The sequence below is a fragment of the Heteronotia binoei genome, chromosome 21 (assembly GCF_032191835.1).
Source record: "Heteronotia binoei isolate CCM8104 ecotype False Entrance Well chromosome 21, APGP_CSIRO_Hbin_v1, whole genome shotgun sequence".
Taxonomy (NCBI): Eukaryota; Metazoa; Chordata; class Lepidosauria; order Squamata; family Gekkonidae; genus Heteronotia; species Heteronotia binoei.
The window spans coordinates 149,997,499-150,018,428 of NC_083243.1; the positions used below are offsets into that span (position 1 = coordinate 149,997,499).

Here is a 20,930-nt window from a genome sequence, read left to right on the forward strand (position 1 = left end):
CAGATATTTCTTTGTTCTCTGTCTCACATAGCAACATTGCCCACTACAGAATTCTTAAAACTATCAGAAAAGCAAGCATGGGACAATGCTGCAAGATGGTTTTTAAAGGCAAGTATTTGTAGGACATCCTTTTGAAACATTATTTTAGTTATGCAGCCCAAATTATGTTCATGGGGAAAAAATTAGGTGTACTTATTCAAAGCTGAACTGGAAATTAATGCAAAGAACATTTAAAAGTAAGGTAAAATTCTTGATAGACTGTTGGTGGGACGAGATCCAAGTTCTTTGGTCTAACTTGCTTGTGGACCAGGTGAAGGTTACTCGAGCACAATGCAATCAGTATAAAGCATTATTCAATTTAACCTCTTTTTCTTTCTTTTCTAAATGCCCTTCAGTACTGCCTGGAAAGGTAACAGATGCAACTCCGAGCCACAGTGCTTGCCTTATAACATTCTTCTGCTAGCACAATGAGTCACTTTATGCCTCTAAATATCCCTGGTTTCCTCTCTCCAGAACCCCTGTGTGTTAGAAGGTAGTTCGGCAGGAGTTTATTTTTATTGTTTGGTCTGCATGCAGCTGTTTTAGTTCTTGCGAAAACAAAAGGCACTTTGTTTCAAAACTCTTGCTTTCTGTCCAGGACATGGGCATAGATAGCAGTAATGCCCCTGAAAACATAAATGACTACAAGGTACTAGCTTGGATTTAAAGCCTGCACTACTTCAAATGAATTATTTGCAACTGATATAGAATCATGTTATCTTTGGACCTCTTCCTGCCACTTTATAGTACTTGAAGCTGGCTGGGAATGTACTGTTTTATTATATTTTACTGATACACTGTAAGATCCTTTGAATTCCTGATTCTTTAGTAAATCAAGATTTGTTTGAAAAGTGATTGAGCTTGGGAGACAGCATTCAGTAGACCTGCCACCTTTTAGGGTTTATATTCTCTAAGAATCTGTCATCAGAATGGACCCATCCCAGCCAACACTCTGGCCTAGAATTCTGTACCAACTGTAACTTCCAAAAAGGTCTCAGTGATAAACGCCATTTTAGCCCTCTCATCTAGCACTTAATCATGGGTGTCTCGCACTTTAACTAATCTGGCATTTAAAAGTAAGACATTAAAGCACACAGGGGTGTTGATATTGTTACCAGCATCACCCTGCCTGGATGAAGAACCAGAAAGGGCAATGGCACACAAATGCCTGCTATCCCTTTCTCTTACCTGGCCTGTTCTTCTACTATGCCTGTATGTCCCCAATCCCACACCCTATTTATTGTGGCACCATTCACAATAAGCTGCAGCTGTTTTAGTTCTTCCAAAAACAAAAGGCACTTTGTTTCAAAACTCCCCATTCCACTACCTCAGACACATCCCCAGCCATCAGGTAGACAAGACATAAAGACAACTAACTCTCCAAGGCTCCATCTTGTCCCCCATGCTTTTCAACATCTATGTAAAACTGCTAGGAGAGGAAATGCAGATATTTGAGCTGCCATCAATATTGCAGATGACAGTCTATCTCATGCTACAAGCAGATCCAAGGGATGCTGTAGAAACTGTGACTGATTTCCCATGAGCCTTATGCCGTTCTCACTCTCCTCTTCTCAGCGGGGCTTCCATAAGATCTCACACTATCTGCCCCGGGGGCTGCAACTCACTCTGCCTCTTTCATGCAGCAAACAAGATCCTCTGAAAACCAGTTTCTGTTTGCCGCATGAAAAAGGCAAAGCTAGTTGCAGCCCCGGGGCAGATAGTGTAAAATCCAACAGAAGCCCTATGGAGAAGAGAAACGTGAGAGCAGCATAAGGCTAGTGGGAAACTGGTCAGTGAACAGGTGCCTAGAGGCAGTTTTTCAGTGGATGCAGGCTAACAAACTGATACTTAATCCCAACAAAATGGAGGTGCTACTGGTGGTGGGATATTTGATCCAGGCAATGGTTTATCTCCTCTTCTGGATGGGATTGCACTCCCCCTAAAGAAGCAGATTCATAGCTTGGAGGTACTTTTGGGCCCAGGCCTCCTGTTGGATAGGTGGCAGCAGTGGCCAGGGTTGCCTTTCAGCATCTTCAGCTGGTGAACCAGCTGAGTCCCTTCCTGGGAAAAACCCTTCCTGGGTTGGCACAGAATGCTGTGGCCAGAGTGTTGGTTGGAGTGAGTCATAGAGACCCTATCACTCCAGTCTTGTTCTGTCTATACTGACTTCCAATTTGCTTCTAGGATCAATTCAAGTTGCTAGTAGTGACCCTTAATGCCCTATATGGCATATACACCCTGAACCTGTTCTTCAGGAAGGGCGGGCAATAAATCGAATATAATATATAAATAAAATAAATTAGGGCCACCATAATTGAAAGACTACCTTTTCCCATACTAACCTACCTGTTCACTCCAGTCATCCTCAGAGCCACTTCTTTGGTTGCCCACACCATCTGAGGCTAGATAAGTGGCAACCTGGGAAAGGGCCTTCTGAGTTGTGGCACCAAAACTCTGGAACTCTGGAACTCACTCCCCAGGGAGATTTGTCAGTCTCCTTTATTGGGCTGGGTTCAGACCAGCAGCTTCAGGAGCACCAGAAGTGTCTCAAATTGGGCTGGTTCAAAATGGAGCATCTGAATCCCAATCAGACACTACCACACAAGTTGCCCATTTCCTGCATGGGAGGCACTTTGGCGCTGTTGGATGGCTGTTGCACACCATCCCCTTAGCGCAGTTTGGGTTCCTTTTTTTCCTTACATAAAAAAGAATACTGGTGGGTGCCTAGAGCAGATTGGCGGGTTCACACCACCAATCCACCGCGCTTGCATACTCCTGCATTCAGATGCCAGGAAAGGCAGATGGGCATGTGGCAGAAGAATTTGCTACCATTTTGTAAGTGATAGCTTTTTGAGCCGCCTCAGAGACTCCAGAGGACAGGGTGAGTATGGGAGGCAGATGAGCACGTTTGGACTTGATTTTTAAATCCATCTGCAAGCTGTCCCTGTGTCGGCTTTAACTGCCAGTCTGGACCTAGCCTTGGTGTCTTCAACAGCAGGTAAAGACTTTTTTGTTTTCTCTGGCTTACCCCCAATAACAGCTATTTACCCTCCTTCCAGTGTTGTTTATTTTTGTGTTTTTAACTGAATTTTATATTTTAATTAATTTTTAATATGTTTGCTTCCTTGTGGACCCTGACTGGGTGGAAAGGGAGAATAAATCAGTTCTAAACAAACAGACTGTGGACCGAAGGCCAAGGAGCAGAGCAGCAGTTTCCCAGCACCACACTCTGAAACTTACCCTAAGACAGGACCAGAACCATTGCAGAACAGTGCCTCTCAGTTCCAATCCCAAAAGGCAATCCAGAAAGCCACTGAGAGATACAGGAGAATTATCTTGTCTATCTCCCTGTGCATGTCATCAACCAGGATGACCAAAGCCATAGTCTATTTTGGTTCTAAATTATTTATTTGTTTTGTATTTACTGTCTTATCTTGAGCTTAAGACCATTAGTCAAAGAAGCTAACCAATAAAAGGAAAAAGGAGGGCCATAGCAGTCCCATAATCAAGCTTGAAACCAGACTGGGATGATTCTAAACAACCTGTTTCATTTAGGAATCTCTGAAGTTGGCCAGCTGCCATTCATTCAAGCGGCTTTCTCAAAAATGGTACATTTGAAACTGAACTGTAGTTCTTCAACTTTCCTGGGTCCAGAGTAGGTTTTTTTAGGGATGGATGTACTACTGCCTGCTTCAAGGCAGCAGTGATCACCCTGTCTCTCAGGGAGGCATTTACTGTCTCCAAGACCCAGTTTGCCAGCCCCACCCCCAGCAGATTTAAGCAGCCATGAGGGACAAGGGTCACACAAACCGTGGTAGGTCTCAAACTTCCAAGAATTCTGTTCACATCCTCAGAATGTACCAGCTGGAAGGTATCTCACAGAACTGGAAAAATCAACACCCTGGGACCATCCAATCCTGTTGTGGCTAATGTACAGTCCAAGTTAAGACAGATGCAGGCGTTTTTATCTGCAAAGTACTTAGCAAAAAGATCACAGCAGGATTCCAACAGAATAGTCCACTTCCTCCTGCCAGCCAGAACCCAACAGGTTCCTAACTAGGGGTGTGAGCTCAGTATGTAGTAAGCCAAATAAATACCAAAATAACCATGCCCAAATAAAAACTGATATTATTTGGCTTTTATTTGGTGCAGCTGGAAGGCATTTCAAGAGACTACAATCTCTTTAAATCTCTTCTGTCCACTTGACAAGTCGTGCCACTGCAGCTGCACAACTCAGCAAGTCAACTGAAGGCAGTTCCCTCACCAAGTCATGCCACCACAATGGCACAACTTGGCAAGTGAAATTCTCCATTATACCCTATGAGGACAGTCCCCATAGGGTATAATGGAGCTGAATAAATTCAAGTTCCCCAAATATTTACCCAGATCCCACCACAATACAGATATTGGAATTCAGGTATAAGGTATATTCAGGAATGCTGGTATTTTCAGGTCCAATGTACCCAAAACCAAAAAACCCAAACATTTCTTTTTGCAAACCCTACTCCTGACCATTTGGAAGAGTTATGCAGGTCTATACTGTGAGATTGCAATAATAGCAAAAAATATAGTTTCTTTGCTGTCATCACCGCCTTGGAATAGACTTGCAAACAAGCTCTAGCCCAGGGGCGTCAAACATGTGGCCCAGGAGCTGAATCAGGCTCCCGGAGGGCTCCTATCAGGCCCCTGAGCAACTGGCTCTTGTCCGCTTCCTTCTCCCTCTTGCTTGCTTCCTTCTGCATCTCAATTTGCTTTGCAAGGCTTGCTCAATTCCACAGGAGCAACACAGCAAAACCTCAATTTTCTCCATTGTTTGAGGCACTTCCCCCTCCTGGTCCCCTGGGGAGGGAGGGAAAGAACCAGAGCTTTGTTTGCCCAGTTCCCTAGATCCTACAAAGAAAGCACCTTTAAGACCAAAAAGTGCTAATGTTTTAAGCATGTTTCATTTTAAGGGTTTTTTTAAAAAAATCTTTAGTCACGTTTGTCTGTGTCCTTTAAAAAGTTTATATCTCTGCTACCTAATCTGAAATAGGTACAGACATGGCCGGCCCAACACGTCCCAGCCCGGTCCAGCCCAACAAGATCTCATTTATGTCAGATCCGGCCCTCATAACAAATGAGTTTGACACCCCTGCTCTAGCCTGTGCCTTGTTGGATTCATCCCGTCTTTCTTCACAATCATTCTAGCCATTTCCCTATCTTTTCATTGTCCACAGCCCCATGGCAAACCAAGAGGCTGCCTAGGCTCTTAGAGCTTAGAGTGAAAACCTCAATGCAGTTTGTTGACTTGTCACTTCCTTATTTTAGAAGTCATTTATTTGTGATTCTATCATTTCCCCCCAACTTTCTTACATCTTAACATATTTTGAATTATGTAACAAGACAACAAGGATTTTCCCCCTTTTCTTGCTGTGATGTATTATTTCCCACTTTTGTTGAACCATTTCTTCCCAGATATATGCATATAATTGCATCATATCTATTATCGCCAGGACTGACTCTCTATTTCTATTCCTCCTCCTCTTGTGCTTTAACAGTAGCCTGACACACAAATACAGCAAGCAAAGTTTTTCTTACTTAACAAATAAATTGTGGGCTGAAGTTCATCTTTTTAAACATCTGAGCTCTTCTTTAAGAGCACAGGATTGTGGGCGGGGACAGCCCTAGGCATAACCCAGTATAGAGTCAACAAATCTCATTTGCCATTTGGGATGCAAAGCTATTATATATGTTTGAAACCAGCTCTGAAGCTCATTATCAGATTATTTATGCCATTACAGTGCTTTGGAGGCACCAATTAAACAAGGACAGCAGTTCATAAGATCACCAATTAATCAAAAAAAAAGTATAAGTACACTTTAATGCACATCATCCCATGAAGAGTATTTAGAAACAAAGCATCAACATTTATAATGGGTTACACAATTAAGTCTGAAGGTTAAATACACACAGAGAGAGACAATTTCCACCTTTGCATTCAGCTTATACACGCGCGCGCATGTGTGCACACACACACTTATATATAATTTTTCTTTTAAAAAGGAGAAAGTTCAGGACAGCAAAAGAACAGTGCTAGAAATATTTGCATCTGAAAGCCTTTGTGCTTAGGGCAACAATGCAAATAAGTGAGAAGACAGAAAAAGGCTAACCATGCCCAGTGATCCTGAGCAAATTAAGACCTCCTGTTGTTCAGATAACACCTCAAGACTGAGAATCAGCTGCAGGCTCCACCATCACAAAGGCAGTCAAGCCAGAAAAAACAAACAGCTTACCCTGTTCAAAACAGTGTGAATCAAGAAACTCTACTGGAAAGAAAACCCCACTTCTTCAGCAAATCCTTTCTTGAATCAGACTTGTCCCTTCCACACACAGCCCTTTGGCTGCTCTCCACTTTATTTTTATTTATTTTATTTAGTAGGCTTATATTCTGCCTTTTCCTGTAAACGGGCTCAAGGCAGATCACAACATATAATAATAATAAAAACCTACATATCAAAGTTAAAACACCATATTAAAATTAAACTGTAAAAACAATAAATAAAATGCACCACTAGCAGACAGGGCACAGTGTATCCATAACCAGTTGTAGGCCCACCTTAAACGATGGTAATAACAATAAGATAGCACTGTAATAAAGCACGATGTCACTACAAGGGAGGCCAAATGATGGAATAATAGGACACCCACTGACTCAACCATAGGCCCAGCTTCGTCTTGTAGGCCCTACGAAATGACAGTAATTCAGGTAGGGCCCTGATCTCCACTGGGAGCTGATTCCACCAGGCAGGGGCCAGGGTCGAAAAGGCCCTGGCCCTGGTTGAGGCAAGTCGGACGTCCTTAGGGCCAGGGATGGTCAGGAGGTGTTTCATAGCCAATTGCAATGACCTCTGGGGCGTATATGGGGAAAGGCGGTCCCTCGGGTATGTTGGTCCCAGACCGCATAAGGCTTTAAATGTCAGTACCAAAACCTTGAAGCAGATCCTGTACTCAATAGGTAGCCAGTGCAGCTGGTGCAGCACTGGCTGAATGCTTGCCCATAAAGGCAATGCAGTTAATAGCTGTGCTGCTGCATTCTGCACTAGCTGGAGTTTCTGGATCAGCTGTAAGGGTAAGCCTATGTAGAGTGAGTTACAGTAATCCAGCTTGGAAGTGACCGTTACATGGATCACAGTAGCTAAATCCTGGGGGGATAGGTAGGGCACCAGCTGCCTGGCCTGCCGAAGGTGGTGAAAGGCAGAACGAGCAACTGCTGTGACCTGGGCCTCCATGGTAAGTGAAGCATCCAGTATCACTCCCAGACTCCTCACCTTCTGAACCAGCGCAAGAGATGCACCGTCCAGGGTTGGGAGCCGGAGGCCCAACTCTAGTCCCCCATGGTTCAGGTACAGGATCTCCATCTTGGTTGGATTGAGTTTCAGTTGGCTTTGTCGCAACCATCCAGCCACAGCCTCCAAGGCCCCGGTCAAATGTTCCAGAGTGGCATCTGAATGGTCATCCATCAACAGATAGAGCTGGGTGTAATCCGCATACTGGTGACAGCCCAGCCCAAAACCTTGAGCAATCTAGGCAAGGGGCGCATATAGATGTTGAACATCATTGGTAAGGGAATAGCTCCCTGTGGTACACCACACTCAAGTGGGTGTCGCAAAGAGATCTGCTCACCAACGGCCACCCTTTGTCCCCGACCATGGAGAAAGGAGGAAAACCACTGTAAGGAAATCCCCTGGACTCCTATGTCTGTAAGGCAGTGGGTCATTAGATTGTAGTCAACCGTGTCAAACGCTGCTGAAAGATCTAGCAATAGCAGCTGCACTGACCCGCCTTGACCCGCACTTTACACAAAGTGCCTCATCTCACTCAGACTACACTGAATATGAAGAGCTTCCCATTGTGCTAGGGCAGATAACACCACACACAGCTATAACCTCATGAAACTAAAGGATACCACATCCATTAAAACTAGTACCCACCAGCCCACTTATCTTCTGCCTTCTCTCCTTCCTTCACCCAGAAACCTCTCCAGGAGTAAACTCTGTGCAGTTCTGCTCCTTGGGGTGGTTGGCCTCACAGAGCAGTGGGGAACCCACAAGCCTTTGCACGGGCACCTCACTTACCCCTGTATCCCCCTCTCCACATTATTTCCTCTTTCCCTTCGCCTGTCAGCCCCATGTTCTCACTTTTCCCTACCTCCTTTTCTCTTTCCCACCCATAGAATGACACCCCTCCCATATTCAGCTATATTTATTATTTATTTACTTCATTTATACCCCACCTTTCTCCCAATGGGCACCTAAAGAAGCTTACATTATTATCCCCCTCCTCCACTGTCTTCTCACAATAACTCTGAACAAAGCAGGAGTCCAGTAGCACCTTTAAGACCAACAACCAACTGGAAATAACTCTGTGAGGTAGGTTAAGCTTTAGGGTTGCCAAGTCCTGCCTTCTCACTGATGGGGGTATTTGGGGGGTGTTCCTGAAGATGGCAGGGATGTTGCATGATGCCCTGATGTGATGACATCAAGCAGAAGTGATGTCATTAAGTCAGGGATGTTGTGCGATGACACTCCAGTTTGAGGGCAAAACTTAGGTAAAATCACCCTCAAACCATAGAGCTTTGACAAAAAGCCAGAGCATCACCACACAAGGACATCAATGTGATGACGACACTTCTATGTGACATCATCGCATTGGGGACACATCATCGCATTGGGGACAGCTTGACTGTTTGGGGATGGGGTTTTCTCCACTGGCCAGTTGACCAGCAATGGAAAGGAGCACCAGAAAGCAGGGGATCCCTGTCCGGACCTGGGGACTGGGAAGCCTACTAAGCTTAGAGCTTGTGAATGGGCACAAAGTCACCCAGTAACACCATAACTCAGACCTGTTCTCCCAGGTGCTAGTTTGAAACCGTAACCACTACAGCACACTGGCTTTTGTGTTGTGGCTACTGCTGAATACTAGAAAAAAGCTGGGCCTGCAAGTGACTGCTGGTGGGCCTGGCCCCAATGAGTCCTCCCTCAAAGATCAAAACAGTCCTGTAAAGGGTGCTGCCCCCTCCCTTGGCCTTTGCTGACAGAAACCAAAGCTTGAAGGCTGGCAGCATTGTAGTCACCAAGCAACCCCCGCAATGGCCACTGCAGAGGGCATCTGTTTATTTTTACAGGGCACTTCTATTATCTTGAGAGGTTAAGTTCCCCTAAGATTTTTCTGCATATTTGGGGCTTTCGGTCTTGTCTGCTCTTGGCTCCATTCTCTTAATTTAAATATCCACAGATGGGGCCATGTTGAAAATTAGTTATATGGACAAGTGTGGGAGCTGCAAGGATTTGTGAGGGGCATTTTATTTTCCCCTTCTCCAATATTTCCTTTCCCTTTTCTGAATGCCCAGTAGACTGTACCCTTTACCTCCATCCATACTCACCAACCTACCTTTTAACTTATAGAATCATAGAGTTGGAAGGGGCCTCCAGGAACATCTAGTTCAAACCCCTGCACAATGCAGGAAACTCACAAATACCTCCCCCCACGCACACGTGACACTTACTTCATGTCCAGAAGATGGCAAAAAAAAAAAAAAACACCTCCAGGATCTCTGGCCAAAGTAGCTTGGAGAAAATTGTTTCCTGACATCAGAGTGATGATGATCAGCATTCCCTTGAGTGTGTAAGATGGGGACATGGGAACTAAGCACTGATGCAATCTTCCTGCCCTCCTTCTCATTATCTGCCTAGGTTCACAGAATCAGCATTGCTGCCAGATGGCCATCCAGCCTCTGTTTGAAAACTTCCAAAGGAGAGCCCACCACCTCCCAAAGAAGCATGTTCCACTGAGGAACCACTCTGTCAGGCAGTTGTTCCCAACGTTTAGTCAAGAACTCCTTTGATTTAATTTCAACCTGTTGGTTCCGGTCCAACCTTGTAGGGCAATAGAAAACAATTCCACACCATCCTCTATATGACAGCCTTTCTTGAAGATAGTTATCATATCACCACTCAGTCATCTCCTCTCCAAGCTAAATATACCCAGCTTCTCCATCCTTTATTCATAGGGCTTGGTCTCCAGATCCCTTACCATCTTTGTTGCCCTTCTCTGGACATATTCCAGCTTGTCTATATCCTTCTTAAATTGTGTTGCCGAAAACTGAACACAATACTCAACTATTGTATTACTACGATCCAAGGAGAGTACAAAAGGGAAGATAAAACATATAAATGTATAAAACAATGTTACACTAAAAAATTCCAACAGTCATAAAATAAATGTCGGTGTTAAGAATACAGAGTCATATTTCTCGTAAATAACAGAATTTGGGGATATTCTTCTAAGTATTAATTAGAAATTTCCCACACTTTAATGACCACCATACAAATTTAGCAACCTTGTATGGCAGGAACATAGGCGGGATTTTCTTTGTTGAGGGGCATTTATATTTCTTAGGGGGCACTTAACATAATTAAAGTTTATTAAATCAAAGTTAAATTAAATTACTTTTACTTTAATTAATGCCATCAAACGCCCAGCCAGATTCTCCTGGAGTAGGCCCTGACTGTTACCAACCCCACTTGCTGTCAAAAGGCATCTGGTTTGCAGACACAAGGGCAGGAGGCATCGGGGTAGTGTGTGGCGATAGTTGGATTGGAGGTAGGGAAGGGGCAAAGGAGAGGACAGAAGTATAGAAAATTGCTTGTAGACTTGATGGTTTCTTTGATAAGTCCCCTATCTGGTGTGTAGTGTACCAACTGCTTGCCACTCTCTCTTTTACAGGGACTGAGTGGGGAAGGCAGGCAGGCAGGCAAGGCAGTGAAGGTGTGCTTGCCCACTTGGATAGCTACCAGCCAGTCAAGGCATCTGCAGAGCTCAGCCTGAGGTCCCTTTTGGGAGTGGGCAGCAGTCAGAGCAGGCACAGCAGGTGAGGAATCTAGGCCTCCTCCTCCTCCTTGGCTGCCATCTCCTCCTCACCCATCTGAAAAATTGCAATTAGCCAGCAAGGGTGCAAGAACCAGCTGAGCACCTGCTGCAGTTGTGGAGATGGAGTCAGAATCAAGGTCAGTGACTGGCATGTGCACTCACCAGCTGGCCTGCCACTCACAGCAGTGGGGAAGGGGGTGCAGGAGGTTGGATGGGGCCTTTACAGCATGTCAGGGGGCTGGGCCTTGGGAGGCCCCATCGTGGCTATGGCCTGTTGTATGTTATGTCTTGACTCTAATCAGAAAGCATTTTAGAGAGAAGCAGGAGCCTGTGTCTCCTTAGGTAAGCTCAGAGTATGTGCATTATGTAAACTTCACATATCTGATTATGCATCTTACAGTTGTGAACACAATACCCTAGGTGAGGTCTACAACCCAACACTTCATGGTAGTCCCTGGTCCCAGGACATCCAGCTTGCCTCAAACAGGGCCACAGCCTTTTCAGCCCTGGCCCCTGCCTGGTGAAATGAGCTCCCCTTGGAGATCTGTGCCCTGCAGGACCTGCTCCAGTTCTTCAGGGCCTTTAAACAGAGCTTTTCCACCAAGCCTTCAACCGAGGCAGCAGGCATTAGCTGCTATTTGGCCTCCTCCCTTCCATTCCAGTGAGTCAGGATCTGATGGATCTTGGACTGATAGGTCTTCCCTGTTGAGGCAGTGTTTGTTATATCTGGTTTTAAGACTAGTCTGTATTTTTAGCAATTTATATGGTAATTTTAACTTGTTTTTAATTGATTGTATGATTTTATGATGTGACCCGCTCTGAGGTTGCTTTGCAGGAAATATGGGCCACAAATCAAATAAAGTAAATAAATAACTAGAGCAAAGATCACTTTGCGTTATCTGGACGCTATATTTATGTTGATACAGCCCAAAATTGCATTTGCCTTTTTAGGTACTGCATCACACTACTGACTCATGTTCAGTGTATGGTCTCCTAAGACCCCCTAGATCCTTTTCACACATACTACTGCTAAGACAAGTCTCTCTCAACCTATAATTATGCATTGGATTTTTCCTACCTAAAGGGAACACCCTTGGTAGACCCATTGATTTCAATGGACTTGGAAGAGTGTAACTACTAAGAATTGCATTATAAAGGGCATAATCAGTTATGAAGTCAAAATGCATATTCAGAAATAGAACAGCAATCAATTACTGCAAATATGTCAAAAAACATCAGCAGTTGTTTGTGTATCCTGAGCCTTACAATTTCACGAGGTGATGATCTGTCACTATCCCTCAGCCCATCAGGGGAGGGCGGGATACAAATGTAATTATATATATATATATATATATATATATATATATATATATATATATATATATATATATATATATATATATATATATACTGCACTTCCATGTGAAAGATTAAACAAACACATGGTGTGTATAAAAGAAGTACAAACAACTTTATGATAATTCTCTCACTTCTTCACATTTAAAACAGAAGTCTTTTTATTTTTTCTCTAATTTTTAACATTATATACATTGATCAGCATACACTCAATTACTAAATAATAGCTCTGTTTAGCCAAATCTAAATCCATCTCATTCTTAATCTTATCTCATAATTCTGTCTGCACATGCATTTTTTCCCATCATAGTCATACAAAAGGACCGAAGGTCTGCATTTATGTGAATTCAGCATTCATCTATTAAAAAAATAAAAACCCAAGTCTGTCTATCTGTCTGTCTGTCTGTCTCGGTCTCTCTCTCTCTCTCTCTCTCTCTCTCTATATATATATATATATATATATATATACAGACACACACACACATAATATGTGTATGTGCACATGAAGCTTATTAATAGCTTTCCATATCACTATGCACTTAATATGCCTGGCAACTCAAACATTTACTAAATGGCAAATTTGATGAGTTATCAAAGAACTCAGCCTATTGTATGAAGGCATTTTCAAAGTAAGTGATTCTCAAAACTGATACCAAATTATACAAAGAACTTTTAACATCCTGTCAGTAAACATCCTCTACCATTTTTGCAAGCAATTTGCATGTGCATAATATATCATCAGGTCACAGCCAACTTACAGCAACTCCATAGAACAGGGGTGTCAAACTTATGGCCTGTGGGCCACAACTGGCCCACCCACGGCTTTAATCAGTCCTGTGGCTCTTTTCTTCCTCTTACTGTCCTCACCTTTTGAAGCTCTGAGGCTGCCAAAGTTTCCAGCTCCTTCTGCCTTATCTTTGCTTGCTTCAGCAAGAAGCTCTTCTGGGCTTGCAAAGAAAATGCAGAATACATTTTCCATTAAGGTCTCTGCACCCAGATAGACTAATCTGGGAATAGTCTATCTGGGCTCAGAGGCCTTAATGGAAAATTGATTCCACATTTTCCTTGCCACTTTGTCTGTGCAGCAATGTATTTCAATGGAGTGGAGTGCAAGTAGCTTCACTTTCCAGGGTTTGTTTGGCCAGCTGAAGCTGTTGGTTGCTGAGTGGTCTCCTTGCAAATAAAAGGTTGATACTTTGAGCCAGCTTGTCTCCTGAGAACTGCTGCTTAGTGAGTACTCTAACTGGATATTACAGTGGAGAGCCACTGCCAATCTGAGTAGACCTGGGAACAGGAGGAAAAGCTTGCAATGCCCAGCCATTTCATGTTTTCCTAAGCTTAGAGCATTTTATGTTTTAGTTTAGGTTTTTATATATTTATATTTTAGTTTAGTTTCTGCTGTGATCCTTGTGCTTTTTTAATGTTTTATTTTAAAAATTGCATTGCCAAATCTCACTATTCCCCCAACTTTTCCATTTTAAACAAAATTTCACTAAAGTTTAAGCATGTTTGCATTTTAAGTAAAAAGAAAATCTTTGTGTTTATCTGTATCCTTTATCAAGTTTATATCTCCGCTACCTGGCATTACATTTTATGACACACATAGTCCGGCCCCACATAGTTCCATTTATGTCAGATCTGGCCCTCATAACAAATGAGTTCAACACTCCTGCATTAGGGTTTTCAAGGCAAAATAGGAATAGAAGTGGTTTGCTATTGACTGAGACTACACAGCAATTCTGGACTATCTTGGTGGTCTCCCATCCAAACACTAACTAGGGCTGACCATGCATAGCTTCCAGGGTCTGGTGAGACTGAGCCATCCTTCGCCATCCAGGTCAATGTGAGAGCAATTTACTTCCCTAAATATTTTGTTATGTGTTCACCAAAGAAATTAATATTGGCTTGCTGTTTACTGTGTTATTTGCATTACATAGCTACAGTAAAACTACAACAGCTGCTTGTGGTCTCAGTTTAAATTCACAAACCATTTTCCAAGCATGTGTTATGTACACACCCTATTAAGTAAATCCTACCTCTTGCCTGCCTGCCAAAGTTTCATTTGAGACATGGCTCACGTCTGAAAAACTGCTTTCACTGCACTAGCTCCATGTTAGATCAATCAATCTGATGCCTCTGATCATACATAGAGTTCTCTCCTTGCTGAGAAAGTGCAGCCTTTTAAAATATTTTTGAAGGAAATGTATGTCTCAATGTTTATTTTTTATTTATTTGGGATATATTCAGGGGTCATTTTGTAGAAAAATAGGTGGTGGAGCTCATCCAGGGATTGTTATGCAACTGCACCTGCTATTCAGAGGACAAGGAGGTAAAACTCTCAGAAAGGTTCAGGAGCTGCACTCCTATGAGCTCCCACTGAATCCGAGGCTTGGATATTTTTATGCCGCCTCTTCAGAGTCCTACCTGAGGCTGCTTACAATTAAAATTACCACAAAACAAGCCATTAAACACAAGCCACTGGACATAAGCAACAAAACAACTAGTATAAAAGAGAAACAGACCAATCAAAAGCTGGTATTTTTAATTTTTTAAAAAAACAAATTAAATCTCTGGGTAAAAAGATGGAATTTGACCTGACACCTAAAAGAAAGTTGGACCTCAAGGTAGAGGGCATTCATAGAAAATGCCCTGTCTCTTGTTGCAACCCATGTCACTCTGAAGGAGGGGGCACAGAGAGAAGTGCTTGAGAGGCATATCTTAACTGGTGGGCTGGATAGTATGGAAGGAGACAGTCCTTTAGGTAATTCTGAGCCCGCCTTTTGGCGGGGGAGGGCGGGATATAAGAATAAAATTTACTTTACTTTACTTACTTTACTTAATATCTATGTATTGTCAACTAAGCACCCACAATAGTTATCTGGGAACATGCCAAGTAGGTGAGGTACTCCTGGACTCAGGCCTGCTTCTTCAGAAGTCTGAAGCCTTTGACAATAATGCTCCCTACCGCCTTAAATCAAATGATTTAAATGATCCCTTCCACACAAGCCTGATCTTGATATGGTGAATTAGACTTCTTTCAAGGTCTGATTGTTGTACTGGATGGGATTACCAGCCCTCCACAGGCAACTGGCAGCAGGTATGGGGGGCAGAAACTGGTATTGCTCAAAGTGGCAACATCACTTCTGGGTGGAGACTCAGAAGTGACATCACCATGCCACACCACACTTTAGGAACTTTCTCAATAGGGGTGTCCTATAGTGTCACCATACTGAGCAACACCGGGGCTTTTTTGTAGCAGGAACTCCTTTGCATATTAGGCCACTCACCCCTGATGTAGCCAATCCTCCTGGAGCTTACAATAGGCCCTTGGGGTCTCTTTGGGATGAAAAGCAGAACAGAAATGCCTAAAAAGTAAATGGAATTTCCAAGTTGAATTCAAATGAGCAATTGGGGGGGACAGTGCTCTTTCAATAGTGGTATCTGCTAGGGTTGCCAATCCCCACTTGAGAACAGGGGATCCTCTGATTTGGAGACCCTCTAAATGCTTCAGGGTTATCAGAAAGCGGGGGGTGGGAGTTTGCATGTCTGCTGGGCACTCCAGTCTCCATAGGGTATAATGGAGAATCAATCTGTGGGTATCTGGGCTTGGGGGGCTGTTTTTTAAGGTAGTGGCACCAAATTTTCAGCATAACATCTGGAGCCTCTCCTCAAGAAAAGCCCCCAAGTTTCAAAAAGAGTAGACCAGCGGGTTCAATTCTATGAGCCCCAAAAGAAAGTGCCTCCATCCTCCATTATATCCAACTAGGGATAAGATCCATTGTGAAGAAAAATATGGGCTCTAGAAAGAGGCTCTGGGTTAGTACCCCCCCCCCGACCTTTCTGTTTTCCCACCCACCCAAGTGAAGGTATTCACTCCCCGCCACCGTAAGGGGAACTGATCTCTGCCACCTGTTACGGTTAGGTGGATCTGTAATTGGTTAACAGATCGCACCCAAAGAGTGCTTGTGAATGGTTTCTTATCCTCTTGGAGAGGAGTGACTAGTGGACCTGTTTTGTTCAACATCTTTATAAATGATTTGGATGAAGGAATAGAGGGAATGCTTATAAAATTTGTAGATGATACTAAATTGGGAGAGGTTGCAAATACAGTAGAAGACAGAAACAAGATACAGGATGATCTTGACAGGCTGGAAATCTGGGCTAAAATCAATAAAATTAATTTTAACAGGGATAAATGCAAAGTTCTGCATTCAGGTAGGAAAAATCCAATGCATGGTTATAGGATGGGAGAGTCTTGTCTTAGCAGCAGTATATGCGAAAAGGATCTAGGGGTCTTAGTGGACCATATACTGAACATGAGTCAAAAGTGTGACGTGGTGGCTAAAAAGGCGAATGCAATTTTGGGCTGTATCAACAGAAGTATAGTGTCCAGATCACATGAAGTGATGGTATAGCTTTACTCTGCTCTGGTAAGACCTCACCTGGAGTATTATGTTCAGTTTTGGACACCGCATTTTAAGAAGGATATAGACAAGCTGGAACGGGTCCAAAGGAGGGTGACAAAAATGGTGAGGGGTCTGGAGATTGTCCTATGAAGAAAGGTTGAAGAAGCTGGGCATGTTTAGCCTGGAGAGGAGGCGGCTGAGAGGTAATATGATAACCATCTTCAAGACTTGAAGGGCTGATATAGAGGATGGTGTGGAACTGTTTTCTGTGGCCCCAGAAGGTAGGACTAGAACCAGTGGGTTGAAATTAAATCAAAAGAGTTTCTAGCTCAACATTAGGAAGAACTTCCTGACCATTAGAGTGGTTCTGCAGTGGATCAGGCTTCCTCAGGAGGTGGTAGGCTCTCCTTCCTTGGAGGTTTTTAAACAGAGGCTAGATGGCCATCTGACAGCAATGAAGATCCTGTGAATTTAGGGGGAGGTATTTGTGAGTTTCCTGCATTGTGCAGGGGGTTGAATTAGATGACCCTGGAGGTCCCTTCCAATGCTATGATTTAATGATCTGGAGAACAGTTGTGATTCTGAGTGATTTCCAGTCCTAACCTGGAGATTGGCAACATTGGTTCTCCAGGAGGAATTGGCATTTTGGATGGTCCAGTGCATGGCATTGTACCTCTCTGAGGTCCCACCCCTCCTCAAACTCCACCCTCTCCAGGCCACACCCCTTCAATCTCCAGGAATTTCCTAACCTGGAGTTGACAACCCTATCTTCTTCCCTTTATCCGCCCCTCTGACTTCAGTTTTCCATTGCCTCCCCCCTCCATGCATCCTCTACATAGGATGTGGTGGCTCTGCTCCTTGGACCTTGCCGTATTGGCAAATTATCGGCCAGTGTCAAACTTGCCCTTTTGGGGCAAGATTATTGAGAGGGCGGTTGCAGTGCAGTTACAGAGCTTTCTGGATGATGCTTCCATGCTTAACGCTTTTCAGTCTGGTTTCCATCCGGGTCATGGGGTGGAGATGGTTCTGGTCACCCTCACAGATGACTTCCATAGGCATCTGGATAGAGGTAGCTCGGCAATACTGATGCTTCTAAACCTATTGGCTGCGTATGATAGGGTTGATCATCAGTTGCTGACGCGCCACCTTGCCGACGCTGGGATACAGGGGTTGATCTTATAGTGGCTTTCCTCTTTCCTACAGGGTTGGGGACAAAAGGTGGCTGCAGGGGAGGAACTATCCCGATGGCACCCACTTGTATGTAGTGTGCTGCAAGGGGCAGTTCTCTCCCTGATGTTGTTCAACATCTACATGCACCCCCTTGCCCAGATTACCCAGAGGTTTAGGCTGGGGTGTCATCAGTATGCAGACGACACCCAGCTCTATCTGCTGATGGATGGCCAGTCCAACTCCTCCCCAGAAGAACTGGCCATGGCACTACAAGCTGTGGCAAGGTGGCTCAGGCAGAGTTGACTGAAATTGAATCTGATGAAGACATAGATCCTGTACTTAAGTCGTGGCAATCCAGGATCCGAGGTCCTATTACTGACCTTTGATGGGGCACTACTTACACCGGCGCCCAAGGTTATAAGCTTAGGGGTGCTCCTGGATTCGTCTTTAACTATGGAGGCCCAGGTGGCAGCCACTGCCAGATCAGCCTTTTATCATCTTCAGCTAACAAGGCAGTTGGTCCCCTACCTCAAACACAATGACTTAGCGACAGTGATCCACACCACAGTCACCTCAAGGTTGGATTACTGCAATGCTTTCTACATGGGGCTGCCCTTGTCTCAAACTTGGAAGCTCCAACTAGTGCAGAATGCTGCAGCCAGGTTGTTAACAGTCTCCCCAGGAGCGCATTCAACCTGTGCTGAAAGCGCTGCAGTGGTTGCCCATTGCATACCGGATTCGTTTCAAGGTGCTGGCTCTTACCTTCAAAGCCCTATATGGTCAGGGACCTGCATACCTTAGGGACCGCCTTTCCTCACATGTTCCCCGGAGAGCACTTCGGTCTGGGTCAAAATGCTTTCAATCCCCGGTCCTAAAGAGGCCAGGCTCATGACAACTAGAGTTAGGGCCTTTTCTGTAGCAGCCCCACACTGGTGGAATGAGCTCCCGGAGGAGGTCAGGGACCTGCGAGAGCTTGTACAGTTCCATAGGGCCTGTAAAACGACACTCTTCCACCAGGCATTTGTTAGTTAGACCATTGGCTACTACAGTCTCCAAAAAATATCTGGACCACCTCTAGCAATCTGCTCCATATAGAACATCTAGACCACTAAGATATGCTTCATGGAGTACACCCAGACGGAATAGCAAGACAACACACTTAAGATCATAGCACCTGAAATGTCAATTTCTATGTTTTAAATTGTTTTTACTGTTTTAATGTTTTATTGTATATTTATATTCATGCATATGCATGACCATGTGAGCCACCCTGAGCCTGCCTCGGTGGGGATGGCAGGATATAAATTGAACTAAATAAATAAATAGGAAAAAACAGTCTTTCTGACAAAGAAGTTTACATCAGTCTCCTCTCCCACCTTTGATCTGCATCACAATCCTGCAACGTAGGTGACACTGGAAGTGTGTGACTGGTCTGAAATCACCCAGTCAGCTTCCACCGCAAGAACCTGGATATGGCAGACCTCGTTCTGAAGCCCTAACCCTCCTCAAACTCCACCACAGAATCTCTAGGGATTTCCCACCAAGCTGGAACAGGCAGCCCTAGTCAGAACTGTCCCCAATGAGTTCTCCCTCTGAGGTCTTTAGTGATACCTTTCAGAATAACATTCTCTCTCTGATAATGTTGACCTCAATCTCTCTCTATCACTTGCCCTCCCTATCTGTCTCTCTGTATCTGGCCTACTGTGACAGGACACCATTTTTATCCCCGTCAATGGGTGTTTCCTTCCCAGGAGAGGATGTTTATGCTTATGTTTAATTCGATTTATATCCCGCCCTCCCCGCCAAAGGCAGGCTCAGGGCAGCTTACATCAGATCATAGTATACTATGATCACAATCATAAAATCAATAAAACTATTAAACAATATCAGTTAAAAACAATATACAGTTGGTGCTAACAAATTAGATGTTACTCATATTCTCAGGACGACAGTTGTTCCAAAATTCATCTACGGTTGACTGAAGGCTTACCAGAAGAGAGCAGTCTTACAGGCCTTGTGGAACTGAGCATGGTCCCGCAAGCCCCTAACCTCTTCCGGCAATTGATTTCACCAGAAGGGGGCTGCCACTGAAAAGGCCCAATCCCTGGTGGTCAACAGTCTCGCCTCCTTCAGCCCGGGGATCACTAGGAGATGTTGGGATCCAGATCTAAGAACTCTTTGGGGAACGTGTGGGGATAGATGGTCCCTCAGGTAAACGGGTCTTCAGCCAGGACAGGAAGAAGTCCTCAGCCAATTAAGAAAAAGCCTTCCCTCCTCCTTTGTCCCTCGGCCAATCATGGGAAGGCTTTCTCTATGGTTGTTTCCCTCCTGCTCCATCCCTCAGCCAGACAAGAAAAGGCTTTTTTTCTCTCCTCTGCAAGGCAGTACAATAAGCAGCTTAGCCAATGGAAGAGTAGGGAGAGGCAGCAACTGCCTTTTATTGACAGAATCAGCTGGTCTGGCTAGCAACAGCCACTCAGGCGGGAGAGAGGAGTGGAGTCAACCAATGAGTTCTTCCTCAAATGCCAGAATAGGACTTGAGATGGCCTTCCCCACCATACTGAGAGAACCAAGCTTGGTTGCTTTTTACTGAGAGAAGCAAGATTAGTTGCCTAGCAGCAGCCACTGCCTTCCACCCCCAAAATCCCCAGATATTTCTTGAGTCAGACCTGGAAACTCTAATCTGCACTCTGGAGCCTGCACTCTAATCTGCACTCCTGAGGTTTATAAAGCTACACCATTTTTGTATTTCCAAAAAAAGTTGATATTCAGTTGTGAGTGGGCTGCTTTTGTTTTCAATTCCTTATATTATTTGCATTTTTAATATTTGATTAGTTTTCATTCATATTTTAATTGCTTTGAGTTCATGGGAAAGTACTGAAGTATATATATAAATAAATATCTGTATATTAGGGTTGCCAATCGCCAGGTGGGGGCAGGGGATCCCCCGGTTTGGAGGCCCTCCCCCCACTTCAGGGTCATCAGAAAGCGGGGGGAGGGGAGGGAAATGTCTGCTGGGAACTCTGTTATTCCCTATGGAGATTTATTCCC

General features: G+C 44.2%; 1 protein-coding gene across 9 annotated transcripts in view; it reads right to left on the bottom strand.

The window, feature by feature from the left end:
- The window catches only part of SOX6 (SRY-box transcription factor 6), an 841,142-nt gene that overhangs the window by 713,048 nt on the left and 107,164 nt on the right, over positions 1-20,930 (bottom strand). The window lies entirely within an intron of this gene.